The 14,520-nt window shown below is 53.8% G+C and overlaps 1 pseudogene across 1 annotated transcript; it reads right to left on the bottom strand.

Moving 5' to 3' along the window:
* Positions 1-2,073: 2,073 nt before the first annotated feature.
* On the bottom strand, positions 2,074-3,714 carry LOC140684770 (SNW domain-containing protein 1 pseudogene; annotated as a pseudogene). Its single transcript, XR_012057551.1, has one exon. The product of XR_012057551.1 is annotated as an SNW domain-containing protein 1 pseudogene (transcript).
* Positions 3,715-14,520: the final 10,806 nt, after the last annotated feature.

The following is a 14,520-nucleotide window of genomic DNA, read 5'->3' as shown; positions in this document are numbered from 1 at the left end:
TAACATAGTGCTGCAGAGTAGCACCATGGGGGAAGCCTGAGCTGTGAGGAATGCCCGGAGACTACTGTGTGTTTCCCCAGTGTATTGCTACCACCCTTTCCCTGGGAGGCTCACAGGCCTCCACAGTCCCCAGTTTGGCAAAGGTATTTAGCAGAGCTCAAGCCTACACCCCGGCAGCGGGACAGCACCTCTGTGTGTGTGTGTGTGTGTCCCTGCATGCAGACGCTCGGGAGCACGCGGCCATATGTCAGACTTTTTCTCTTCCATCCCAGAGCCGGACGTGTTGGTAGGGACAGTGAGAGTCAAACTGCGTGGAGAAAAAAACAAACAACCAGGAGCCCAGAAATAGAACTTAGTTGCATGCACTTGAAAAATTACCTCTGGCACGATTAAGTTCCCTCCCCCAGATGGCACGGACAGGCAGTGCAGGGTCGGCAGGTTTCCGCTCTCTGGGGAACCGTGGTGAGTGCAGGGGGGCAATGGGTGGTGGTGTGATGGCTGTTTGAGCAGGTTTTGTCCTACATAAATACCCCAAGCCCCAGATGGCATGGACATTGAGCGCCACAGCCCTGTGCAGAACACGTAAACAAGTGGCTGGACAGTATTTTTGCAGCAAAGCTTCTTTCCAGCCCTGGCAACTCCATGTGATGGGCCCCTCGGTCGGCAGTCCCCCACAGGATTCACGGACTTCAAAACAGAAGAGGAAAGCCATGGATGCTTTGTGCCTTTCTAGCGTTTTCTACGTTTGTCTTTTGGTATTTTCCCCCTTATGTTGTGCAGTTCTGAGGGTTTGGTTTTTATTGTCTTTTCCCTCCTCTTTTTCAACTGCAAGTGTTTTGAGGTGCGGAACAGAGCTGCAGAGGCACAGGGCAGCGCCACAACGGGTCTGTATGTCCTCCACTGCCACCGCTGCCCAGTCATTCTCTGCATTAAGAATTTAATCCCAATGGATGTGGCATGGTACAGCAGGCGTGGTTCACAGTCGCAGCATAGTGCCACAGAGTTTTCCCTTACCTAGTTGGGGCAGTGGTGGCACAGGACAACTCAGCCCCCAATTTTCTGGGTGGTGCCTGCCTATCTCTTGGAGCCAGCTGATCTACATTTATTTGCTGTCCATCTAAGAGACCTGTTGTAGATAGGAGGAGGCATGGCTGGCCTCTCCTCACCCTGCCCTGGTGTGGAGCACCTCCCCCCACCCCTCCCTGCTGCAGCTTGGCTGCTGCAGTTCCTATATTTTGGTTTTTTGAGTGGTGGAATGATGTTGGCACAGCGAGCCAGGACCAGGTAATAAGTGACATGGACTCTCAAGATATTCACAAAAGGCTAATAATCTTTATTAAGAAATCCATGGTATTTATACCCTACTTCGTTACAGGTAGACCTAACTGGTCCTTTAATTAAAACACCATCACCATTGGCTAATTAAGAAACCACCCTTTGGTAAACAAATCTCCATAACACATTCCACATGTTCACAACATCAGGTGCAGCAAGTTAAGATAAGAATTATTTAGAATTCTTTCTCTCCGGCTCCCCCAAAGTTTCCTAGGCCGATTCTGGGAAAACTTATCTAGCTTCTCTCTCTCTGACCAGGGAGCTGCTTCTACAGCTCGTTTTTAAGAGAGAACCCAGGTGTTTCCCCCCCTGCTTCAAATAAACTGTATAGCCACACTAAAACACTGAATCATTATCACCCCAGCATGTGTTACAGCATAAGAGGATCATTTTATACAGCAGGAAAGCTTTAACAGATCAAGCTTTAGCTACCTACAGAAACTAAAGCTATAGGAAGGGGGCTACATTCTTACCCTTAGGTGCTGGGCAATGGGGAATCAGCAAAGTAAGGGAACTTGCTAAAGAATAATTAATTCCCTTATGAAATGTTTCCAGGTTGTCTCAGTGTCTTCTCTCTGCTTGGGGAGCTGTCCTATGCAGAAGAATTAGTGTATGCATACTGGAGTTGTGAACTGCTGTGTTACAAATGCCATCCTCCTGTACAGCCAATATTAGAGATCCTTCTGCATGAAGTCCAATCCTTTTGCAGTCCATTTCGCTACCTCTCAAGGAGCAAATTCAGTCCTTCCTCCTCTTTTTGCTCTGATGCTCATGTTCCTTAGGGCCGCTGCTGCCTGATGGCTGTTTAGAACCACTGTGTTGCTTGGCTTCTTCCAGAAACTTGTCCAAACCAAATGGATCCTCCTCAAATTGAACTGGTCCATCTCTGCCCCTGCCTCCGGTGTTACGATCTGAGTTAGAAAACTCTTTGTCAGGAGCAAACCTGCTGATCGTTATTTGAGCCTCTAGATCATCACCATACAGGTCCTTATCCATATTTTTACTTGGCCTGTAGATGTTCTGGGCCATATCCTTGCCACTTTTCCATGGCTGGTCATAAACATTATAAATTTCATCATCTCCACCAGCAAAGCCACTGTCCATACCCTTGCTCTGGTTGAACAGCCTCTGGTCATATTGGATTTCATTGGATGGCCTGTGGTTGGGTACCCCCAGGGCAATAACTTCACTGATATCTCTGTTCTCATTCCTTTGCAGCTTTGACCTTTTATCAGGAGCTGCCCGGGAAAGATTTCTGTCATGCTGCCTTTCTTTGCGCCGGTCACGTCTGATTTCATCCCTTTCTCTAGCTGCTCCATCCTCTTTTTCAACACGTGTTTTGATCCCTGCTCTTCTCTCCCTGGCTTTCTGAGCCATTTCTCGGAGCTTTTCCTCGTGGTTCTCCTTTTCTTTCTGAGCCATTTTCCTCTCCAACTGGGCACGCATCTCTACTGCCTCACGAGCCTTTCTGTCAGCAATATAGAGCGCCTCAGCAAGTTTGGCAAAGTTTTCATTAATATGAACAGCCTGCAATCCTCTGCCATCTGCAGCCAGACGCTTCTCCAAGGGAACGGTGTAACCCTTTGCGTTCTTCCAGTTTGAAATGCATGGAGGAATTTTCCACTCTTGCTGCTCTCTCACAGTCATCTTTCTACTCGGAGAGTGCATTACAGGTGCTGGAGGAGATGGTGGTCCTCGTGGAATCTTCTTGTTGATTTTGAATCTTGGAGGCTCCATAGGGTCCTTCTGCATTTCCACTACCCGAATAACTCTCTGCCTTGCTCCAGAGTTGAATGCAGCTCCTTGCTGAGATGGTGTGTACCGAATGTACTGTGCCAGAGCTGACTCGTCAGCAGCTCGAACTGGCATGGCTGCTGCAACTTTTTGGGAGACTAATTTCTCCAAGGCTGCTCTTGTCTTCTTTGTTACCTCTCTAATTGCCTTGTCATCTGGTCTTTGCAGTTCAGGATCACCCACATTCATGACTTCTTTTGGCACAAGATCTGTGTACTTTGTGTAAATAACCTTGTCCTTTGACTGTCCTTGTCGAGCAATTGCATCATATTTTATTTTTCCTTCTGCATCCACCTGAAGAGCCAAAGCATTGGAAATTTTCTTCTTTTGGCCCATATCCAATGGATATTGGGCCACGTGAATTTCTGGGAAGGCACCCCCATCTCCAAAATCCTCTAGTACCTGTGGTATCCATCCCTTCCGGTCACCATATGGGGGAGGTTCCCTTTGTGAGGAGGCCAGAGCACTCTGCCTGGATCTCTGAGCTCTTGCTCTTTCTTCTAGTTCCAGCTGATCTGGGGACAGCTGGGTTGGAGCTGGCAAAAAGCTGCTGAGGGCCATTCTGACCGTGTACGCCGTCCACTCGGCTCCTGCGCCCAGCCCTTGGCTCTCCTCTCAAGATTATTTGCAGCAATTATTTTTAAGTTCTTAACTAAGTTTTAGAACCTTGAATTTTATCTGCAGCAGTTCTTTGAAGTTTAGAAATAATTAGCTCAGTAGTAAAATAATTTAAAAATTATTAAATTAGTAAAAAAATTTACTGCTCAAACAGACAAAGTCCAAATACAACCTGACAGCCTGTGGGTCAGGGTGCTGGCACCAGGCCCATGAAATGGTGGCTCAGCCCTCCTGCAGTGACAGCTGTGGTTCTGTGTAAGCAGGGATCCTGCAGAAGGGTGGAGGGCTCCTTAGAAGGTCGAGTGGGGAAGGAGAAGGGTCTGGTCTTCCTCTGGGAATGCAGTGGAAAAGGCTGCCTGTGGTGTTCAAAGTCTCTGATTATATCCAGGTAGGAATGCTTGGCTCCACCCCCTGGGCAGAGCATCTCACAGTGGGATGATGTAATCTTATCAGTCATGCAGTGACACTCAATGGCCCATTAACAGAAGATATCTCCCCAGAATGAGGATGGGTCATGGAAGAGATAAGGAACACTGCCCCGCCTGGTTTTAACAGATAGTGACAGAATACATGCTTTTGGTGACATCTTGCATTGCAGTCTAAAACAGTTAAATACTACTTTTCTATATTGTAAGTTTGAATGGTGTTTTGCTGATTCACAGCTTTGCAAAGTGCCTGGCAAAGTTTTTCTGGACAAATCACTTACCATGTACCAAGACATAGATTGCTGAAGTTAAGTGGAAAAAAACCGCATTTCCTCTAAAACCTCTAAATAGCTGAACACCCTTAAAAGGTGCTACAGTGTTTACTGACAGCTCTGGGAAAATAGGAAAAGCCCTTGTGACATGGAAAGAGGAAGGCAAGTGGCAAATGTTGGAGGGTCATGAAAATGGATCACTGCAGTTAGAGCGACGTGCTGTAGCTATGGCTTTCCAAAGTTTTCCCCACATTCCTCTAAATGCCGTGACTGACTCTGCCTATGGTGCTTATATCACACAGAGATTAGATCCAGCACTACTAGAGGAAATTGACAGTGCAAATCTATCTGACTCCCTAAAAACCCTGCGCCATACCATCCTGGCCAGAACTTGCCCTATTACATGTTACACCTCAGAAGTCACAACAAATTTACCATATTTCATCACAGAGCGCAGTGCTCGAGCAGACCGGCTAGCTGGCTCTGCTTGGACAGCACCACAGCCAGACATGCCAGCACAAGCAAAGGCATCACCTGATTTCTTCCACCAAGGTGTTCTGGCCTTACAAGGGCAATCCCAGCTGTCAGACACAGAGGCTCATAACATTGTTAGCACCTGCACTGACTGCCAAGGCCACACTGCACCACTGCAGATGGGGATGAACCCTCGTGGACTACATGCTTTGCAAGTCTGGCAAAGTGATATCACACACATCCCTGAATTTGGATGTCTAAAAGATGTACATTTACCCATTAATACTTTTTCATCAGCAATATGGGCTACAGCACACACAGGCGAAAGGGGTCAGGATGCCATCACACATTGGTGTTCAGCCTCTGCTGCTTTAGGTATCCCCTTCCCCTGTCCATCAAAACAGACAATGGTCCTGTTTGCACTTCACAGAAAACAAGACACTTCCTACAGCTCTGGAGCGTGTCACACCACACTGGTATTCCCAAACCAGCACAGGACAAGCCATAGTGAAAAGAGCACATGGCACTTGAGAATGGAAACTTGAAAAACAAAAGGGAGGAAGGTGTTGTGAATCCCCACAGGGCGGAGTAGCTAAAGCTATCTATACACTAAATCATTTGAGAGTATTAGAAAAGTCGCAGAACCCAGTCATTTTAAATCACTTTCTATCACTACAATCTGGCAATGATCAAACCCAAGGTAATGGTGCGAGACCTTCTCACCAATAGCGGGGAGGCACGTGGGATCTCATCACCTGTAAGGACGGGGACATGCGTGTGTTTCAACAGACACAGGAACGCATTGGGTACCTGCCACATGTGTCCCTCTGGCGCTGTTGAGGTAGGGACAGGAATGAAGAGACTCCATCTTCAGAAGGCAAAGAACGAACTTTATTAACAAGTAGCGTTCCTCTTTTATAACCAGGATCCCTAAGGTGAAATATCATTGGTCTCAAAGTGAAAACCTTTCACACGATTGGTACACTGGACTTAGATCAGTGTGGCACAACATATCGATAAACAATATGAACGGAAAGCAAGATAATACATTTTTTACATTCCTCCTGGACAGTTTCCCAGGCTTAGCCTGGCAGAAATCTTTCTCTTTTTCTCTCTGACTGAACTGAGAATATCCACATCTCTCCTGCCTGGGGCCACAAGCTGCATTCTCCAATAGCTCCTCAAGAGACGTGGTGGAGCCATGTGCAGAACAGCGATGGAGACAACTTGTTCACCTCCCTCACGGACATCTGGGACAATTGAAGCTATGGCTCATTTCAGGACTCTATTTGTTTACAAAATGTTTGTCTGTTTACAAATTGGTTTTGTGTTTACAAATTGTTTTTCTAGAAGTTGGGTATTTTCTAATGGCCCTAAGGTTTAAATGGTTTCATTTTTAAGTGGTAAGTTTTAACTCTAAGTAGTTAACCTGTGGCCTGTTAGCCTGAAGGATTGTGATCTTGGCTTAGAGCTCCTGGAAGTGAGTGCTACAACTCCAGTGGTCCGTGAGTCACATCTCTGGCTGAGGGGTTCTACGCTTGTCAAATTAGGTAAAAGGCCTCCTTCAAATTAGAGCCCTGCTGCCTTCTGTCACCCTGGCTGCAAAGGGCCCTTGCAGGTAGGATAACAGAGAACACTTTGCAATTGTAATAAGAAGGAAAGGAGGAATTGTCAGTACAGCTAGTCTGTAACTGGACAAGGTAACACAAATCCAATTCAGCTGGCCTGGTTTGTTCCAGAAACAGATAAACAGGTCCCTGGATAGGTTAGACTCCAACCTCTACAGGGGACCCTCAGCCAAGCCAGTTCAAGCCTGGGTGCAGATGCACCACTGGCCAGAGAGCAGGGTGGAGAGAGATCCCAACCACCCAGCTGTTTAAAGCCATGGGAGTCTCAAACCCCCTACTTAAAAAGTCTTGCATAATAAACCATCACTGTTGTCATCAGGATCTCTGAGAGTTCATGTTGTCCCAGTCTCCAACCAAGAACCTCATGTAACACCCCTTCTCTTTGATTTGCTTCCCCATAAAGCCATGCTTTAGGTTCAGGAGTGATCAGCTACTCAACTGATCCCCCGGTGACAGGGAGAGGTGGGATTTAAAGGTCACCTGCTGCCACAAACCCCACACTTCTCTGGTTTTACACACACAGCAGCACTCCAAAGCGATCTGGGATCTCATTGAGGTGTTTATAAAGTTTGTAGGGACATGATGCTGACCTGGAGAGGAAATCCTGCTGGTAGAGCTGAAGTAAAAGCCCTCGGCTTGCCTAAAATAGAGACACCAGGCCTGGAGACGAAGTAAAAATTGTGGTTGGGAAGAGGCAAAAGAGAGCTCCTGGCACTGAGGCAGCATAGGGACTGCAGAGGCAGAGCCAAGGCAGCACAGAAATAAAGATCTGAAATAAAGGCTCTGGGGCACTCGGCAGGCACAGCAGGAGCTGCAGGCAGAGCTGTAGGGCTGGAGCTGAGATGGAGCCTTGTGGGGCAGGAGCAGGGCTGGAACAAACACTCCAGAACAGGATCTGAAATAAAACCCAGGCTGCTGGAAGGAGATACACGGTGGAGCTGGAAAGTGACTGTGGGGCTGGCCTGCACATTTTTGCTTTTTTAACTCCCTAGCACTAGGGCTGTTAGCCCAGAGCTGGAGAGGACCAAGCCCAGCTCACAGGCACCAGTTAGAGCAGCAGCACAGGGCTGTGGTGGTACTGGGAGCCCAGGAGGGAGGGAGGCTCAACACCACACCCTCAGCAAACACACATCCTTCACAACTGGGATTCACGGTCTACAAACAGTTTATTTAAGATACAAAATTATCACTTTAGACACCTGAGTCTGCATTCTGCCCAGGGAGCACCTGGCAGCTGCAGCCACAAGATCAGGGAGAGCTTTTCAGCATCTCCTTCCCACCTACAGCCCCTCTCCCAGTGCCCCCAGCTGCTGCTGCTTCTCTCCTCAGGCAGAAGTGCTCTGCCACTCAAAGTGACCATCCTCAGGGTCCTGCAGGGCAGAGGGAAGAAGTCACTTTAAACAGCTCCAGGGAAGGCAGGAATGAGGGTCCCTTCCCTCCAGCTCCCCACAGGTTTCTCCAGCCCCAGAGATCATCATCAGCAGGTAACAGAAGAACCTGTGAGCTGCAGAAACAGCAGCTCCCAGGCACAGAAGAAAAGCCAAGGGCTGCAAAGGCCTCTCACCTCTGTCCAGAAGCCCTGGTTATCCATTTCCAACGTCTGCATCCCCACTTCAGGGTCTCTCCTTTCCCAAAGGGCTCTTCCATCCTGCCAGCCCAGCCTCTTGGTCCCCAGGCACTGGGGAGGAGAGCACAGGGGCTGCAGCCCTACCTGGCCCCACAGAGCCCCTCAGCCCACCCCACACAAGGGCCCGGCTGCTGGTGCAGCCCAGCAGACAGAACTCGCCCTTACCACGAGCACGACGGGCGCAGCGATGATGCAGAGGCCACCGATGACCATGATGGCCACTCCGTAGGCTGGGAAGCCCAGCTGGGGCCTGGGAGGGTCCCGGGTGTCCTCTGGAGCAGAGCACAGCTTTTAGAGCCTGGGGCAGCCAGCTCTGCCCCACGGGGTGCCAGCCACCCCCTCTGCTCCAGGACAAACACAGGGGATCGCAGAACACCCGCTCCACACCCTCCATGCCTTTTCCTCCCACCCTACACCAGTCCTGCAGCAGAAGGTCTCCAGCCCCCCTGCCCCAGGCTATGCAGAGGGCAAGGGCACAGCTGCTGCTGACATTTTCCTTTCTGCTCCCCACACCAGCCAAGACACCAAAGCCTCTCTGCACAGCAGGGATCAGGACGGGCTCAGCTGTGGATCTGCTCTGCTCACAGTGGAGGCCTGTGGAGCTCACAGAACCACGGCCCAGAGGGGAGCTTACCTCCCACAGACAGTGTGGATCCACCTGGATGTCAGAGCCAGCCAGAGCCTGGTTTGGCCCAACCGAGTGCACAAGTGTCTCCAGAACCTCCACGCTGGTGGGAGCGGGGTGACGGAAGATCACGTTCCCATGGCAGATCAAGGAGCCAGGCCTGCAGACAGGGTTGGGAGGAGCTCCAGCAGCTGCCAGTCCCACCATGACCCCACAGTGGCATGGGGTGGGCACTCCCAGCCTCCTCCCAGGGGGTTTTGCTCAATAGGAAGAGATCTCCGCACTCAGGGAGCCCTGGGATGGAAGGGACACCCCTGGAGGTCCAGTACATCACCACTAAATCCAAAGGCTAAATGCTTGACCTCAGCTTCCTCTGCAAACCCTTCTGGAGCCAAAACCTGCTGCTGTCAGCCGTGAGCTGCTGGCTGATATCTGAAGGGAGACCTCCCTGGCCCAGCAGAAAGAAACGCTGCCCCACTCACAGGAATCCTTTGATGATCGCTGTCAGGAAGGTGGGGTAATCCCTCAGGGCTCTCGCCACCTGGAAGAAAGGCTGTGCTCAGCTCAGCTGTTCGGACACCCCAAAGCAGCCCCTCTTCCCCCCGTGCCTCTTCCTCTCACCCTGCTGGGGGGACCTTCATCCCCTCTTCCCAGCAGCCCCATTCCTACCGCATCGCCAAGGTCCCTGGAGAGATTGTGGTGCTCGGCAGAGAGCGGATCCCGGAGCTCCTGGCTGAAGTGTCTGTTGGTGACGACCAAGGAGAGAGGGTACACGTGCAGAGCGAGCTTGGACCCTGAAGGAGCAAGGAACAAGTGCTGGCTGGGCAGATTTGGCAGCCACCCTGCCCACAGCACACCCGGGGACTGTCCTTACCCTCCACCGAGAGGGAGCTCAGGTCCAGGGAGAGGCCTGAGAGCGCAGTCAGGGCTTCCAGAACCTCCGTAACGTCAGCGTGGACAACTGTGTCTAGGTAGAGGTCTCCAGTGATCTCCGTGTTCCCACCCAGGTCTCTGAGGGGAGAGAAGAGCTCTGAGCAAGGCAGGAGGGTTGGGACGCAGCTCCAGCACCTTTCCTGGTGCTTTTCCCCTGAGAGCCCACACCAGGTGCTCAGTTACAGTTTGCTCCAGCTGCACATCCCCTCCCAGCTTCTCCCATCCTCTCCATCCTTGCAGCACAGCTCATTAGCTGCAGAGGGCACAGGAGAGAGTGAAGGCAGGGAAATGAAGAGGTTGGCAGAGGAGTGGCTGCATCCCATACCTGAGCTGGGAGATGGTGAAGTTCCTGACGTGGTAGAGGGCACTGGCAGCTGCAGTTACCTGGGCAGGGAGAAGAGAACAGCTCACACCTTCCCTGTTTAGCACAGGTTACTCCACCCCCAGGCAGCCTGTGCCCATTCTCCCAGCAGCACCCTTTGGAGGAGCCCCCAAGGCCTGGCATACCTCTCTGACCAGCCTCTCCAGAGGATCCATCCCGCTCACCCCAAGCTGGGAGCCGGTGAGGGAGATGGACAGCTTCTCGGGCTCCAGGTTCTCCAGGCTGAAGCCTAAGGGAGTTTGGGAGAGTCCTGCTCATACCTGTTCCTCCAGCTCCCTTGGGAGATACTGCCCAGCCTTGGGCTCATCCGTGGCCGCACACCAAAGGCAGGAAGCAGCAGGGCACTGAGCGAGGAGGAATCCCTTTGGATGTGGGAAGGGGTTGGGATGTGGCATTTCCCAGCACAGGAGAGCCGGGGCAGAGAGGGGAGAACAGGGAGCTGAGCAGAAGCTCTGGCCCACACAGGTCCAGCTGCTCCAGATGTGCACTCCACCACCCTTCACACCCTCACACAGGTTTTACACAGGCCAGGAGAAGGGATGTCAAGGGAAGGAAAAGCCTGGAACCCAAAATGAGCGGGTTTTGGCTTTGAGAGAGGCACGAGGAGGGTGCTTGGCAGCAGCCCTGCTGTGGGAAGAGCTTCAGGACTCACCACCGGACTGGACAGACTGGGGCTCCAGCTGCCAGCTGAAGATGCTCCTTCCCTTGCTGGCCTCTGTGACGACTGTCCGGATGAGGTGGGAGCTGGTGGGAGCAGGAGCATCCCCCCGGAACAGAACCTCCCCTCGCACCACCACTGAGCCATTCCTGGCAGAGAGAGGAGACAGTGGGCAGCACACCTGCTGCCTCTTTTTTCTCCAGGTGCTTTTCTCCAGGAACTCAGACAGGGACCCCTTGGCATGATGACACCACTGAGGGAGTGTAGCCCCTCACAATGACCTGTCTGGAGCAGTTTCCTGGGCTGACCCTTCCCTCCAAGCCAAACCTGCAGCAGCTTGGACAAAAACAGAGACCACTGCTGCTTCCAGCAGGATCCATCCTTATTACACACACTCCAGGATTTATATATATCTGCTATGGGAAAGGTTGAAGAAAGTCTCAGGAGCACCCAGGAGGAAAGCCAAAACAGCCTACACCAAGAAGCATTGGTTAGAGCAGAGGTTGCTGCCCTTATCAGCCATTCACTCCAACATCCACCTCCCAGCCTTCTGGGAGCAAAGGAAAAACATTCTTTCACACGTGCTGGTTATGGCTCCAGCCATTCCTCTGGCATACACCTTTCCCAAGAGAACAGAGTCTCTGTCAAAGTTACGTGTAACCAGTTGCTCTTCCACACAGGACTCCCTTAGGGCCAGGGTGGCTCCCTCAGGCCACTGCTGCCTCAGAACCCAGCCCCACAGCAGCCTCACACTCACAGGAACTCGAGGACATTTGCCTGCAGGAAGCTCTGGTAGCTGGACAGCATCTGGTTGAGCTGGAAGGGAGAAGCAGCTGGTAATTAATTGTGAAGGTTTCTCAAGCTCCCCCATATGCAGGGGACATGTACAAAGAGGGGACAATAAACACGGGGAAGTCAGCTCAGCCAGCCTGGGGAGGGCACCCTGGCACCCCAGGGAGTGCCAGCCCTCTGGGAATGCCTGGGGATGAGCTGGGACACCCAGAGCAGCCACAGCATCCTGGCAGTAATACCATGTGCCATGGCCCTGGGGGCTGCCAGAGGTGAGGGGAGCCCAGTCCCCCCTCAGACCAAGCTCCAGCGGAGCAGTGCCAGGGGTTCACCCACCTCCACCATGCCCAGGTGGGCAACAACCAACCAAGGGCTGCTGCAGCACACAGGCGACTCCCCCAGCAGGGCCTGGCACCACCCCGCAGCCCAAAGTGCCAAATGTGTCCCAGCCACCTGCAGCACCCACCATCAGTCTCACATCTGCCTCCAGCTGCCGGTAGCTCTGGGAATTCCTGCTGCCCAGAGCCGGGGCGAAAGCGATGCCCAGCAGCCGGAATTGCAGGGGCAGCACGTGCACAGGCGCTGCGGGCAGGGGGAGGCTGGAGGGGTGGGGTGCAGGGGGTTCCATCCCTGGGGAGCCAGCTCTGCCCTCGCTCAGCAGCTCAGCCGGGCTGGAGGCCGCTCTGGTGCCTGCAGGGAGAGGCTCCCTGGCTGGGGAGGAGCGCTGGGAAGTGCTGGGGCCACTGGACACGACGTGGGCATCGAGGGTGACTCCTGTGGGCACAGCCAGGGTCTGGGAGCTGAGCAGGGAGCTGGCCACACGCCCAGCGCCAGGAGAAGTCGGCGGGCAGGATGCAGATGTCACGCTGCTGCGGGTGGCAGGGCGGTGCCCAGGCTCAGAGCCGCGCTGCAGAGCTGGCTGTGGGGAGCAGGGGGGAGGCACAGAGCCTGGGCTGGCAGGGCTGGGCCCTGCAGGTCCTGCTGCAGTGGGAACGGGGCCCACGGATGGTGTCCCGGGCTTGCTGTGCCTGGATCCTTCCATCACAGCCGTCTGTCCAAGCTCTGGGATGGCACCGATGGCTGTGGAGCTCATCCCAGGCACGGTGGGACCTGCAGGGCAGGGAGCCCTGGGCTGTGCTGGGGAGGCTCTAGGGGACATTGGCAGTGCAGGGGGAGAAGGCCACTCACTCTCTATCCCCGAGGTGACAGCAGGAGCCCCAGATTTCACCGAGGACAGGGAAGAAGGCAGCCCCTGCTGACTGTGGGCACCAGGAGCTGTGGCAGTGGTAGGAAGTGATGCCAGGACAGCACCCAGGAGTCCAGAGCTATTTCCTGGAACCTGGGCCAGCAGATCACCCACCGAGGGAGCAGCTGCCCCAGGCAGGGCAGTGCCAGCAGTGCCCCAGAGCCCCTCTGGTGTCAGGGCAGGGGGCACCCCCACCGTGCCAGGGCTCAGCCCGGCCGAGCTGGGTGTCCCTTGCCTGGGCAGAGCAGAGGCCACCACCTGCTCTGCCGTCCTGGGGCTCCCTCTCTGGGAGGCCGAGGAGCCCGGGGGACCCCAGGTGACAGCAGCCAGAGCGCCCAGGCCGTAGGGGACAGCAGTGGCACACACGCACACGGCCAGCAGCAGGAAGGCTCTGCACCACAGCCTGCGGGCAGGGACAGCCCCACGGGCAGCAGGACACGGGGCTGTGCCCGCAGCCCCTTCCCTCTCAGCATGGAGCATCGTTCCTGCCCGCAGGGCAGCAGCAGCTTCCGGGGGGCTCGGTGCTCCAACCCCTCGGCTCATCCTGGCAGGGCCACGGCAAGAGCTCAGCTGTGGAGAGGGACAGCAGCAGATTTAGGGTGGGGCCCTGCAGCTCCCACATTCCAGGGCTTGGCCCCTTCCCAAGCTTTCCATCCCCAGAGCTCCTCATTAAACCCCCTCCTGCTCCCCAGCAGCCTCCCAGCCCAGGAAAGCCTGTGCCAAGCCTCAGCACCTCCTGGGAAGCTCCCAGGGCAGCACAGGGACGGAACTAGCCCTGGACTCAGACATGACCTCATTCCCTGCCCCAAACACCCACCTGGCCCCCAGAAACCTCCCCAAGGAGGGCCAGGACCACCAGCACCCCTCACCTGGCAACACCCCTGCAGAAGAGAGCACCAAGGCCCAGCCAGACCCTGCCTTTTATCTGCATTCCCAGGGGGAGGATGTGGCTCCATTCCAGCTGTCCCCAATTAACACACAAACTCCTCTGCACTCTCCCAGGTGCAGCTGGAGGGGTCTCAGCTTCCCTCTGCTCCTCATGCAGCACTCAGCAGCAGGAGGGGCTGGGCCTGTCCCTCTGGGCAGGATGATCCCCAAACCCTGCTGCTGCTCCCCAAAACTCCCTGCTTGTGTGGTTGTGGCAGTGCTCACGTGCTGGGCTCCCCTACCTGGGGTGACAGAGGTGGATTGCAGCACTTGGCCTTTGGGATCAGGCAGATTCTGTGCCTGCTGGAGGCTCACAAGGGGGAGGAACTCAGGGGCCCCCACTGGGTCAGCCCAGGCTGCATCCCTGAGCACCCCAGACTCTCCTGCCCAGTTTCTGATGCTCAGACACCCACCAGCACTCTCTTCCTAGGCTGTCACCTGGGGAGTTTGTGGAGCCTGGGATGTGCTACTGTGGTGGCATCCTGGGCACTGGATCCAGCCTGCAGTGATGGGACAGAGGGGCTGGGCACAGCACTCGTGGCTTGTTGCAGGCAGAAGAGGGCAAGTGCATCAGGATTTGGGGACCCTCCAACCCCTGGGAGATCCCGTTATGCCCACACTGGGACACAGAAACAGAAGCAGGGCATGTCTGGAAACAAGCCAAACTCTTTTAAACCAGGTGAGGCAACTCTTCATATTCTAACAAAAAAAATTAAATAAAGGGAAGGAACTTTTTTTTTCCTGGAACCATATATATGTACAAAACCAACATTATTTACAAACACTG

The sequence above is a fragment of the Taeniopygia guttata genome, chromosome 10, assembly GCF_048771995.1.
Source record: "Taeniopygia guttata chromosome 10, bTaeGut7.mat, whole genome shotgun sequence".
Taxonomy (NCBI): Eukaryota; Metazoa; Chordata; class Aves; order Passeriformes; family Estrildidae; genus Taeniopygia; species Taeniopygia guttata.
Note: the sequence above shows the minus strand (reverse complement) of the source record. Positions and strands in the feature narration are given on the sequence as shown.